We start from the raw sequence: 14,546 nt of genomic DNA, 5'->3' as shown, positions 1-14,546 counted from the left end.
TAATTTGTGCTTGTGTAATCTAAATATTGTAGCCAGCTATGAATACTTTAACTGAACTTTGAAATTAAAACAGTGAAATGGAATAATATTACCTTAATGCTGGCGTTTGAATTTCAACGACACTCGGGTTCATTCCGGAAAAGGAAGGGACCCTGCTTGGTAATGCAATTGGGACAATGAGCAACAAATGTTCATGCTAAGTTGCTGTAATTATAGTTACGAAAATGGAACAGTTTGAAAAGCTGAGGTCTGCCATACAGTTCTAAAACTTTACGTGCTTCCAGTCTTCCTTGTTGGTTGATTGAAGGTTTGAAGCCGTCGATCGAGGAGGTGGCGACAGTCACTCATTGTCGGCCGTCGCTGTTGCAGAAGCTGGATGTTGGCGCGCCTTCTTCTCGTCACGGTCACCAGGCGAAACGGGCTCTTGATGTGCGCCAGCTAATGCTTCCCGTCCGCGACACCGTGTCAGAAACTATAATAGCAAGTCGAGCGCAATTACATGCTGCCCAACCCCGAAAGCGCGGCAACTCGCGGGAGCGTCACACAACACACCTGCTCCACTGCACTACTCCAGTCAGACACCCTCTGCTCTGCCTGCGCTCCATGCGGCGGAGTTAACACTACCAAATATACTAAACACTTTGCTTCTCCACACGACCTATCGATGTAGTCGTTCGATAGCATAGTTTTCCCTAGGCCAGACCCATCCTAAAAATACAAATAATATTTACAAAACAAACCAATTATACATCGACATAAATGCATAAATATATATATACAAATAGCAAAGCAATTACAATATACAAAGACACAGAAATGTTATATCTTCAGGTAACAAAATAAGGAAAAAAATTTGCAGTGCAATAGATGTAAATAGCAGGATATGCATTTCCGGCGTTACATGTTCCGTGGCGGATAAGAATGATTAAATTTTCCCGATGAAAAATTAACAAAAGCAGACAGACCGAAAATTTTTAGATCGAAGAAGGTCCTATTATCCATTGACGTAACGGCATTAATGTTATGGAGTGAAATAAACGGCTTTCTCTGCGGGTAATATGCGTTGGGCCTGCTATTATGAACGGAAAGTAGGGACTTACGAGAGAGCGAAGGGACGTTCCGAGAACGTACGTTTCTAGAAGAGTCAGGTATTATTTCCTCCTACCTGTATCTCGCGAAAAGACTATGAAAGGGAAGTACTGGAAAGAGAGATTAGAACTCACACGGAGGCTTACCAAGAATCGTTCCACCCGAGGGCTGTTTTCGAACGGAGCAAAAAAAAAAGGCGGAAGTGACTATGGTACTCGAAGCAGCCTCCAAGGTGGTTTGAGGATTGCAGGTACAGACGTAGCAAGCACATTGTTGTTGTTGTTGTGGTCTTCAGTCCTGAGACTGGTTTGATGCAGCTCTCCATGCTACTCTATCCTGTGCAAGCTTCTTCATCTCCCAGTACCTACTGCAACCTACATCCTTCTGAATCTGCTAGGTGTCTTCATCTCTTGGTCTCCCTCTACGATTTTTACGCTCCACGCTGTCCTCCAATACTAAATTGGTGATCCCTTGATGCCTCAGACCATGTCCTACCAACCGATCCCTTCTCCTAGTCAAGTTGTGCCACAAACTTCTCTTCTCCCCAATCCTATTCAACACCTCCTCATTAGTTATGTGATCTACCCATCTAATTTTCAGCATTCTTCTGTAGCACCACATTTCTATTCTCTTCTTGTCTAAACTATTTACCGTCCATGTTTCACTTCCATACATGGCTACACTCCATACAAATACTTTCAGAAACGACTTCCTGGCACTTAAATCTATATTCGATGTTAACAAATTTCTCTTCTTCAGAAACTCTTTCCTTGCCATTGCCAGTCTACATTTTATATCCTTCTTACTTCGACCATCATCAGTTATTTTGCTCCCCAAGTAGCAAAACTCCTTTACTACTTTAAGTGTCTCATTTCCTAATCTAATACCCTCAGAATCACCGGACTTAATTCGACTACATTCCATTATCCTCGTTTTGCTTTTGTTGATGTTCGTCTTATATCCTCCTTTCAAGACACTATCCATTCCGTTCAACTGCTCTTCCAAGTCCTTTGCTGTCTCTGGCAGAATTACAATGTCATCGGCGAACCTCAAAGTTTTTATTTCTTCTCCATGGATTTTAATACCTAATCCGATTTTTTCTCAAGCACATACAAGCTAATTAATTGCATGCGGGAACAGTTTTATCAGCAAAAGAAATCCAAAACAGCAAAGTCTATGACATGCCAACTATGTAGATAAACTGCCTGAGGGACAGAAGATTTTAACCGCATTAGGCATATACGAGGGCAGTTCAATAAGTAATGCAACACATTTTTTTTCTCGGCCAATTTTGGTTGAAAAAACCGGAAATTTCTTGTGGAATATTTTCAAACATTCCCGCTTCGTCTCGTATAGTTTCATTGACTTCCCACAGGTGGCAGCGCTGTACGGAGCTGTTAAAATGGCGTCTGTAACGGATGTGCGTTGAAAACAACGGGCAGTGATCGAGTTTCTTTTGGCGGAAAACCAGGGCATCTCAGATATTCATAGGCGCTTGCAGAATGTCTACGGTGATCTGGCAGTGGACAAAGCACGGTGAGTCGTTGGGCAAAGCGTGTGTCATCATCGCCGCAAGGTCAAGCAAGACTGTCCGATCTCCCGCGTGCGGGCCGGCCGTGCACAGCTGTGACTCCTGCAATGGCGAGATGATCGACGGATCACCATCAAACAACTCAGTGCTCAACTTGACATCTCTGTTGGTAGTGCTGTCACAATTGTTCACCAGTTGGGATATTCAAAGGTTTGTTCCCGCTTGGTCCCTCGTTGTCTAACCGAACACCATAAAGAGCAAAGGAAAACCATCTGTGCGGAATTGCTTGCTCGTCATGTGGCTGAGGGTGACAATTTCTTGTCAAAGATTGTTACAGGCGATGAAACATGGGTTCATCACTTCGAACCTGAAACGAAACGGCAATCAATGGAGTGGGGCCACACCCACTCCCCTACCAAGAAAAAGTTTAAAGCCATACCCTCAGCCGGTAAAGTCATGGTTACAGTCTTCTGGGACGCTGAAGGGGTTATTCTGTTCGATGTCCTTCCCCATGGTCAAACGATCAACTCTGAAGTGTATTGTGCTACTCTTCAGAAATTGAAGAAACGACTTCAGCGTGTTCGTAGGCACAAAAATCGGAACGAACTTCTCCTTCTTCATGACAACGCAAGACCTCACACATGTGTTCGCACCCGAGAAGAACTCACAAAACTTCAGTGGACTGTTCTTCCTCATGCACCCTACAGCCCCGATCTCGCACCGTCGGATTTCCATATGTTTTGCCCAATGAAGGACGCAATCCGTGGGACGCACTACGCGGATGATGAAGACGTTATTGATGCAGTACGACGTTGGCTCCGACATCGACCAGTGGAATGGTACCGTGCAGGCATACAGGCCCTCATTTCAAGGTGGCGTAAGGCCGTAGCATTGAATGGAGATTACGTTGAAAAATAGTGTTGTGTAGCTAAAAGATTGGGGAATAACCTGGTGTATTTCAATGCTGAATAAAACAACCACTGTTTCAGAAAAAAAATGTGTTGCATTACTTATTGAACTGCCCTCGTATGATAGGCTGCCACGGAAACACTATAACTTTTTGTCACAGACCAAAATAATTCAAAAGAAAGTTGCCGGAGGCGAAAGAATACGTAATGTGGTGTTAGTTGCCCGTGCACAAGATTACAGCCGTATTTGCGCAACAAAGTAACTGACAAAATATTTTACTATGGGATCATGTTACTAACACAGGCAACAGAAAATACACTAACCCAAGAAAGTTCCTTCTGTTCTCCGATTAGTCTCCCTCACAGAAATTTTTCGGATAACAATCTATTATCAGATGACGAGATTACGTTAATGGCAAATCCTGAAGACGTGCAACAACTTTTAAACTTACTTCGAAAGGATTAACATTTTAAGACAGCAGCAAATAAAATTAAGACAATGGCATTCTGTGGGAAATACTCAGTACGAATATATGTATGTAACTGAAGATCAGATTTTGTAACAAGTTCAGCACTTGCATTACCTAGGGAGCTACATTACTTTTAACGAAGATAAGGATACATATATTAAATAGATGTTAGAGTACATCATATAGATGTTAGAGTGCGTATGTATCACTACAAGCAGAACATTAAAAATACACGAAGAGGCAGAAAAATGTAATGGCTGTACCCATTCTACTGTATGGTAGTGCAACTTGTGTTAAGTACAGGAAACATTCTAGCAATGTTAAATCGGCAGAATTTTTTACGAATAGTCAGAGGTTGAACAGTATTTTTTAATGAAAAATCAAATAACGACGGAGTATTATTTAAGTAAATGACAAAAGAGAAGAACATAAACAAAACTGGAAACAACGTCTTTGACGAATGGATGAAGGAAGGATTCCAAAGATAACCTTACAGTTCAAACCCAAAGCAAAGAGGGACCTAGGAGGTGAGTTACAAGGTGGGACTACGACAAAAGCAGGAGGATTTGTGTAAACAGTGGAAAGTAAAAAAGGGAAGAGAATTTGAAATTAAAAAAACTTAGTTGACGACAGTTAGGTCGCCCTCGTGGAAAGTATAAGAACTACCGCCACGATATGAACAATACGCACCAGCATCATTAGAGAAACATTTATTTATACTGAAGCGAAAGCTGAGAGGACTTTAATGGTTGGAAAATTACTGCGTGACAGAAACTACACAAAGAATTTTTTTCTGTGCAGTTGAAATTGATCTTGCAGGAGACACTAAATTAATGGACATAATGGGGTATTAACCATAGCTTTATAAAAACTATTAGCGGGTCGTTTGTATAAAGAATAAAATAATGACATGACGTAGCGGCAGGTATGAACGCGTGTTGAAGTGTCTACGGTTGCCTAACCGGGGCCAGGAACAGAGGAGGCCTACGCAATGTCTATTATTCTGCGCTGCTATACACGAAGTCACCATACCAGATCAAACCAAGGACCAAAACTTATGTAATACTACAGGGGCATGTGTCATCGAGTAAGCTCCGATTATCTTCAAAGCGATCGTGATACACCAAGCTAACGAAATAAATGGGGACTGGACTTTCGTTATTTTCAAGGCTTTTATCGTGGTACAGTCTTTGAGCTTCACAAGCCACCGTGATTTATGAAAATCGATTCAGTTCAACAGTCAGCTCAATACAGCTAATATTTCTCTTCATACTTGGGAAATGGATACGATTTATTCATACTACTGAGGGAAAGGCACCGACGATTTGGAGAAGGAATACGAGGTAAGTCATCGTAAAATCTCAGAATACAGGGTTATAAGACTCTGTAAGCCGTTGCTTTATTGATAAATATATCTCCAAGTGACGATAAGTGTTATTGTCTTTACATAAAGAAAAGTATTATCTTCTCAATAACCTTCAAATGTCAAGCTACATCCTTAATCTATTATTTATGAAATTAGCGTATATTCTCATGGCACTTGTGCTGCCTATGTCTGAGGTCACTTTCGGAACTCAAATTAGTAATCAAATTAACAAATTTCATAAGGTTGAACCTTGCATTGCTAGTGCACCCATGTACTACAAATAAAAGTGAATAGTTGAGGGGGTATGAATGAGAACTCTGGCGTATTGAAGTCTACAAAGATAATGAAAAGTTTTTACTCATCCTTATCATAACTACAACAAACTGATAAATCATACCAAAAAAACTACAAACACGAATCAGAAAAAGGAATGGTGCTTGATTGGCAAAGCGTTCATTGGGATGGAAATCCTACTCTGATTTAATTCCGGTTACAACGCTGTCTGATTTTGTTTACATGAGGCCACTGTGAGCCCCATTTCTATTCAGACGGAATCAACTACGACCAAGTACACCACAAACTATGTTCACCGGAGAACAGGTAGCTGTGAATATCAGTTAGTAACCCTATGCCGGTGTAGCAATACTTTACCCTTTCACCTTGATTCAGAAAGCGGCAGACAACGGCACGCTGTGGGCGAGAACCGCCGCGTTGCGGCAGCTGTAATGTTCTGACGTGTCCACGAAGACTTGCAGACTGCACGGACTGTGCGTTCTGATTATCACAACAAGGGAAAGTTTCCTATCAGAGCCTTGAAACCACGGCAGGTTTCAGTGTGAGGTGCACCCATTCGCTGGTCTGGCCAACTCAATTTGACTCATCTACATCTACATATATACTCCACTAGCCACCAAGCGGTGTGTGGCGGAGGGCACAATTCGCGCCAAAGTCATATTCCCCCCTCCCTCCCTTCTGTTCCACTCGCGGATCGCACGAGGGAAAAACGACTGTCTGAACGCCTCAGTACGAGCTCTTTTTTCCCTTATCTTTGAATGATGATCATTACGCGATCTGAAAGTTGGTGGTAATAATATATGCTCTACATCCTCGGTGAAGATTGGATTTCAGAATTTAGTGAGCAGCCCCTTCTGTTTAGCGCGTCGTCTATCTGCAAGTGTGTCCCACTTCAAACTTTCTATGAGATTTGTAACGCTCTCGTGATGGCTATATGTACCAGTCACGAATCTTGCCGCTCTCCTTTGGACCTTCTCAATTTCTTGAATCAGACCCAACTGGTAAGGGTCCCATACAGACGAACAATACTCTAAGACTGGACGAACTAACGCATTGTAAGCTATTTCCTTTGCTGAAGGACTGCATCGCTTCAGGATTCTACCAATAAACCGCAATCTAGAGTTCGCCTTAGCCGTTACTTGTGTAATCTGATCATTCCATTTGAGATCATTTCGAATAGTCACGCCCAGATACGTGACAGACGTTGCCGCTTCCAAATAGTGGCTATTTATTTTGTACCCCCACATTAATGGGGATTTTCGCCTTGTTATACGCAGTAGGTTACACTTACTGATATTGAGAGATAACTGCCAGTCATTACACCACGCATTTATTTTCTGTAAATCATCATCGATTTGTTCACAATTTTCGTGTCATACTACTTCCCTCTAGACTACAGCATCATCGGCAAACAGTCTATGGCCTCCGTCAATACTCACAGGCATGAGAGTGCATGCTGGAAGTGTCAAACCTCAGATGACTGACTCAGGACGAATAAGTTCACCCTTTTGACACATGATATGTCCAAGATGTCGGTACAGTTGGAAACTGCTGTTGTGGACTGGCAAGACAGCCAATCCACAGTGACGGGTAGCCGAAAGGCACGCGTTTAAGCTCACGCAGGCTGCCGTGAGGTCTGGAACAGTTAAAGGAGTTATACTAGCAAGAAAAGTACGTAGCTGCTGGAATACTTAACTTTAATCCATAATTGGTGAACATCGGTCTGACGGTACATGCATCACAAGATAAATAGCAATTGATAATGGCGCCTTGCTAGGTCGTAGCAAATGACGTAGCTGAAGGCTATGCTAACTATCGTCTCGGCAAATGAGAGCGTATTTTGTCAGTGAACCATCGCTAGCAAAGTCGGCTGTACAACTGGGGCGAGTGCTAGGAAGTCTCTCTAGACCTGCCGTGTGGCGGCGCTCGGTCTGCAATCTCTGATAGTGGCGACACGCGGGTCCGACGTATACTAACGGACCGCGGCCGATTTAAAAGCTACCACCTAGCAAGTGTGGTGTCTGGCAATGACACCACAACTGCCACTGGCTGTCAGTCCCCTACAAGTTGCAGAACAGAAGTCTCACCCGCTAGAAAAAGATCTGCAGTTCTTCAAATGGTTCAAATGGCTCTGAGCACTATGGAACTTAACATCTGAGGTCACCAGTCACTACTTAAACCTAACTAACCTAAGGACATCACACACATCCATGCCCGAGGCACGATTTGAACCTGCAACAGTAGCAGCAGCGCGGTTCCGGACTGAAGCGCTAAGAACCGCTCTGCCACAGCGGCCGGCTACCTGAAGGTCTCCGCCAGGGGAAGCAAAGAATCACAAACGCTTTCCACGAAGCCTTGGTACGGTAGCCAAATTAGCAAAACAAACAAAAATACCGCCTCGATGTTGTACAAACCAATCAAACTGTCCTCTACTCACTGAATCTCCCCTCTTGACTGTCCTGTCGACCTGGCAGCCAATCCTGACTCAGTACCACGATTCCCACACTGGAGGAGCGAGCCTCTGCTTTGCGCATCCTGAGAAGAGCCAGTCAGCCGTTCAAAATCTCTCCTGTCTAGAAAAAAGACTTTAGGCTAGCCGGGCGTCGTTCTCGCAGTAAGGATGGCCATGTTTCGGCAAGAAACGTCAAAGAGCGTCTCCCTAGACGGAACCACAGTCCATCATTTACGGAGAGATCCAATCCTTTCAGTTTCTGAAAGAAGGCCGTTATGCTTCCCAGACAGTCGTTCCCATGAAGTGCAGGTTTTCGTCACTCGCTAAAAGAACCTGGCGACTTCCTTGAATCAGGGGAGTTAGTCTTGCCTCCAATATACTATCTGTGTCGCCCCAGCTTCTAACACGAAAATCTTTGGAGTTTTATGATCAACCCACTGTTTACATAAGAGCTCAGATTACAGCAGTCTCTCTTACATAGCTTCCTCCACCAACTTTCTGCGAACTGGCCACCTTCGCTACGTTCTGTCGCCTGGCCCAGGTAAAATGCTTTGTGAACCAGCTCTCCCCTGCTCCGACCCCAAGTGGGAGGAAGGAACTGGCACGGTCCGAAGTCCCTCTACATACCAAATGTGGTACTGGGGAACTCCGAGATCATGACCTAAAACATGAACATTAATCTGACTGACTGTGTTGTTAAAGTGAGAGAATGGCGTGCCACCTCTCAATAAAATATACTGATCTGTTTGGTAATTCCTAATTTTCATCCCCATTGAATGTGATAACACCGTAGTATCAAGAAGGGAAGTTTAAAGCTTCTGCATCGATATTTCATTCCATGTACCATGTAGGGAACATTTCGTTGATACTGTTGTCAAATAATCTAAAAGGCCTTTTGCCTTTTAGATTGAAACTCTTTCTAGGCCTTAAGCCGTTAAACTTATTTTGTTAAGATGTGGCCTTCAGCCGAGTATTAAAACCTCTTAAATTAATGTCCTTGTCTTGCCCTTTGGGCATGAGATTGTTATTCTTTATTTTATATGAAATGTTTTAAGACACGGCCTTCGACACTTTAAAATTGAAACTGTTCTTTCTGGGGCTTAAGCCGTTAAATTATTTATTGGTGAGCGGCCTTCAACCTAGTTTTAATATTTCTTAAATTAATAAATTAATCTTCTTCTCTTGCCCTTAAGGCATAAGATTGTTATGCATTTGAATGGGGCCTACAGCCCAATTTGCATGAAATGTTTTAAAATAAGGCCTACTGCCTTTTGACTGAAACTCGTCTTATTGCTTAATATGCGACCTGCAGCCTAGTTCCATTAAAATTAAATTGCTAAGGCCTTCAGCTGATTAGATTGAAGATTTAGAAAGTATTCTTGGGTGAAAGCTCCAGAAGAATCTTATATCTCAATTTTGCTTAAGCCTTGTGTCTTGGATTTTGAATGTGGCCTTCAGCCGATCTAAAGTTAATAAAAGGAGGTCGATTACAGTTTTGAGTGTTTTGCATCCTTGTTGTAATATTTTGTGTTGACAAATAAAGTTTGTATGTTGAGTGCAACTGACAGGAACTCATTTTGGCCCCTTTCCACAACCTAATCCGCTCTGTCCTACTAGCCCAGGGATTTCACTGGCTAGACCTGAAACACATATGCATAAGCATGAAACATAAACAGCATTTTTCATTAAGTAAAATGACAAACTGCAAAAGAAAGTATAACTCTAAAAAAGCTATCAGATAAAAAATATCCGGCTATTAGTGAACATTAACATAGGGTTACTCCACTCTTCATCTTTATGACTGCTTGAACTCTCCTGGAGACACCTTCAGTGAAGTGTCTGAATGTCTTTGGTGCAATGGCAACACATTCTTCCTCAAGAGCCCAAACTACCGGATGATGAACGCTGGGGCTGGAACGAAGTCGCCGTTCCAAATTGTCACAAAGTGCTCCATTGGGTTCAGGTCAGGGCATAGTATTTAACTGTCTATACACTGTGCAGGCGCGGATGGTTCCCGACACTTTGTTCCGGGCTCATGTTTACAGTTTATGAGGGTGGTCTTATTCTACACTGCTATGACCAATGACGCACAGCGCACAAGTTAACCTGACGATACCCTACCAGTGTAAAATGGGTCTTTTTTTTTGAACCAGTACCACTGTGCAACCTAGGACTTTTTTAGAAATATTAATAACATATAAGGTTGCTGTAATGCCTCGCCACAATGGATAGTTATAAATACTGGGATTGGATTAGATACGTAGTCCGAAGCTTTCATGATGCCTTTGATTACTACCGCTAGTCCCACGGAAGTCCAGGTGAATGACCCCAATGGCTTGCGTCCGTGTCGTGGTTAATGTTTCGAGAACCCGTTTGCCTTTGTGACGGCGTATTTCGACACGACGATCGACCTCGTGTGACATGAACCCTGTGACATCCTCCCAGGCGACACGTTTTCATTGATCCACGGTCCCATCTTGATGATCCCGATTGCAGTCGTAACTGACGATGCCGTCGGCTCAACATGGGAATTCACAGGGACTGCCACGTTCAACAACTGTGCGCTCAACGGTGTACTTCGAAACACTTGTACCTGCAGCAGTACTGTGTCCTGTCGTCAGATCTGCCAAAGGGTCGCAGGCACTCCTGGTCTACAGTACGGAGTAGCTTCACACCTTCGCGTTCTGCGATGAGGGCTTGACGTCCAACATCTTGTTGCTCACTCTTGGTTCACCGACAGATCACCACGACAGCTGCAAGCCAACAGGCGACCAGCTTTGCCGTTTCTGCGATTCTCGATCCCAAGCGCTGCACCATAACAATCTATCAAGTTGCCCATGTCAGTTGAGTTCTCCGTTTACGCCCCGTGTCGCCTCTAGAACGATTTCCCAATCGTCTCAGCTCCGCTTCTACACTTTACCTACCACATCACATGCCCGAAACGCCGCCAGTAGGCATCCATTCTCGAGGTTGGAAGTTGTAAAAGTTTTTTGGATCATCAGCGTGTATTCAGCAGTCTTATTCTTCTGCAGCATTTCAAGGCTTAGACCTGTTCCGATTTCACATAGTCAACTCAGTTTCTTTCTCCACCTCCCTATATCTCTTCTCCCTGAGGGCTTATATTTGCTTGCAACGACTAGAATTCTGTCTTCATCCGCCCGCTTGAGGCTTTGTCTCCATTTTTATCTGTATTTTTCAGTCTTCTCATTTAAATTATAAATTCCCAGTTCTTCCCCGAGTGCCAACGGCCTTTCCACAGTGGTACCACCGGTTCCCGTCAGATCACCGAAGTTAAGAGCTGTCAGGCTGGGTTAGCAGTTGGATGGGTGACCATCCGGTCTGCCGAGCGCTGTTGTCAAGCGGGGTGCACTCAGCCCTTGTGAGGCAAACTGAGGAGCTACTTGATTGAGAAGTAGCGGCTCCGGTCTCGGCAACTGACATACGGCCGAGAGAGCGGTGTGCTGACCATATGCCCCTCCATATACGCATCCAGTGATGCCTATGGGCTGAGGATGACACAGAGGCCGGTCGGTTAGGCCTTCATGGGCTGTTCGGGAGAAGGAGGAGGCATTCTGCCCGGATGACTTCATTTATTATGTGATCCCTGCTTGAGCACACTTTAACAATTCTTAAAAATCTAATTTCTGCTGAATTTCTATTTGTTTTTCTCTCGATCCCGGATTCTCTGCCACAAACTGGCACAGGCACTGCTACTGTTTCATAGTTTCAATTTTATGACTTCGGTAACTTTATTTTTTAAAGTTTTTTTTATAGTTCCACATATATGTTGAAATTTGTTGGTGTGCATTACCACATATTAGCGCATCCAAGTGCTTGAATTCTCGCGTCCATGTGCTTTAATTCGCGCGTCCACCGACCTTATTCGCTAACGTCAGTGCTAATTAAATCAGAAGCGGCACATTGAATCGAACTTTTTTTCTTCACAATTATTTCTCGCGCAGCCTACCCTGTGATACCCTTACAAGATTTTCAGGCTGTTTCTGCCCACCCTGTTCATGTATCCGTGTATCTGCATATTGAATATTGCTTTTGCAAATCGAATTGTTTTGAATTGCTCTGTACAATGGCTGTCTACTCACGTTTCCTGTGAAGTGACCACGAACCTACTCACCAAATACTGAAGCAGTCCAAAAATGGCCCAAATTGCTCTGAGCACTATGGGACTTAACATCTGAGGTCATCAGCCCCTAGGACTTAGAACTACTTAAACCTAACTAACCTAGGAGCAGCACACACATCCATGCCCGAGGCAGGATTCGAACCTGCGACCGTAGCGGTCGCGCGGTTCCAGACTGTAGCGCCTAGAACCGCTCGTCCACCCCGGCCGGCTGAAGCAGTCCCTTACTATTTCTTCTACTCTACAAGACGCAGTTTCAAAAGTAAGACGGTACATGTATAGAGCGCCCTGGCACGCGATGACAGGCCGCAAGTTTCAAAATAAACTGATTTCAAAAAATGGTTCAAATGGTTCTGAGCACTATGGGACTTAACATCTGAGGTCATCACTCCCGTAGAACTTAGAACTACTTAAACCTAAGGACATGAAACTTCCTGGCGGGTTTAAACTGTGTGCCGGACCGAGACTCGAACTCTTGACCTTTGCCTTTCGCGGACAAGTGCTCTACCGACTGAGCCACCCAAGCACGACTCACGCCCCGTCAGTCCGTTGAGCACTTGCCCGCGGAAGGCAAAGGTCCCGAGTTCGAGTCTCGGTCCGGCACACAGTTTTAATCTGCCGGGAAGTTTCATATCAGCGCACACTCCGCTGCAGAGTGAAAATCTCATTCTGGTAACCTATGGACATCACACACATTCATGCCCGAGGCAGGATTCGAACCTGCGACGGTAGCAGCACGGCAGTTCCGAACTGAAGCGCCTAGAACCGCTCGGCCACAACGGCCGGCTAAACTGATTTACAGAGCGTGAGTAATACAGCGGGGGATCAGAACTTCTCATCACGAAACACATAGCCACACTGCTTTCAATATTTAGCTCAGTTCCCCAGCAGGCCGTTTATACGTGCTTCTTTTGAATTAGGACACAGTTGCTTTCCGAAGAGGGCCGTGCAGTACTTTTACCGCGATGAGTTGGCGATCTCTGCTGTCAGACGTGGCAGTAGCGACAAAGCGGGCCGTCACTGGAGCAAGAGCGAGCCCCACGGTCGGGTCTTGGGATGAGTCCGGAGTTTGTGCTGGCGGGCAGGAGGTGCTGTTGACAGTAGCGAGCCGCGCACAAAAGCGGCCGAGCGTGACTCGGCCAGAACTCGGCGTCCGCTCTGGGGCCGGACCGCGCCGGCCTGTGTTCCCCGACGGCGAGTTTATCGATCGCTTATCAGAGACAGCGGGGCCCGTCTGCCGATGCCGTGGCGGGCGGTTTCTGGGAAGACACCGCGCCAGCCGCGTAACGCCGGGCGTTGGCACCGCACACCACGTCCTTGGCGTCGGGCTGCAGGATATCGTAAGACGCTGGACCCGATGGCATGATGAACCAGCTGCCTGTCATCGCGTGTCAGGGCGCTCTATACATGTACCGTCGGCGCGTCCGTGTTTCTTCAGCTCTGCGCGAGACGTAGAGCAAGATTCTTCTGAATGAGCAGAGGGTCAGACGGCTGCAAGCCTGCCGTGACAGCAGAGGACGCTACGCTTCCCCAGCTGACGGGATAAAGAGAGGGTTTACAGAAGGTGCTCGCATGTACTACTTTCATCCGGCTGTGCTCTAGATAGGCCGACTGTTCTCGTTTCCTCGCATGTAATCTCCTTTTTAGAAATCTTTACCAGTACACAGCACCGCGCCACACTGAAGGACCAAGAAAAACTGGTATAGTCATATGTATTCAAATACAGAGGTATGTAAACAGGTAGAATACGACGCCTATGTAAGACAAGTGCCTGACGCAGTTGTTAGATCCGTGACTGCTGCTGTCCGCAGCTCTTGGTCGTGCGGTAGCGTTCTCGCTTCCCACGCCCGGGTTCCCGGGTTCGATTCCCGGCGGGGTCAGGGATTTCCTCTGCCTCGTGATGACTGGGTGTTGTGTGCTGTCCTTAGGTTCGTTAGGTTCAAGTAGTTCTAAGTTCTAGGGGACTGATGACCATAGATGCTAAGTCCCATGGTGCTCAGAGCCATTTGAACTATTTTTTTGTTACTGTTGCTAGAATAGCAGGTTACCAAGATTTAAGTGAGTTTGAACGCGGTGTTATAGCCGGCGGACGAGCGATTGGACACAGCATCTCCGGGATAGCGATCAAATGGGGAGTTCCCAGGACAATCATTTCACGAGTGTGCCGTAAATATCAGGAATCCACTAAAACATCAAATCTCCGACATCCCTGCATCCGGAAAAGACCCTGCAAGAACGAGACCAGCGACAATTGAAGATAATCGTTCAGCGTGACAGAAGTGCAACACTTCCGCAAAT

General features: G+C 45.1%; 1 pseudogene; it reads left to right on the top strand.

Moving 5' to 3' along the window:
• The first annotated feature begins 11,350 nt into the window (after positions 1–11,350).
• On the top strand, positions 11,351–11,468 carry LOC126482909 (5S ribosomal RNA; annotated as a pseudogene).
• Positions 11,469–14,546: the final 3,078 nt, after the last annotated feature.

Source organism: Schistocerca serialis, chromosome 5 (genome assembly GCF_023864345.2).
Source record: "Schistocerca serialis cubense isolate TAMUIC-IGC-003099 chromosome 5, iqSchSeri2.2, whole genome shotgun sequence".
Classification (NCBI taxonomy): domain Eukaryota; kingdom Metazoa; phylum Arthropoda; class Insecta; order Orthoptera; family Acrididae; genus Schistocerca; species Schistocerca serialis.
The sequence above is the reverse complement of the archived record's forward strand: the minus strand, read 5'-3'. Positions and strand labels throughout refer to the sequence as shown.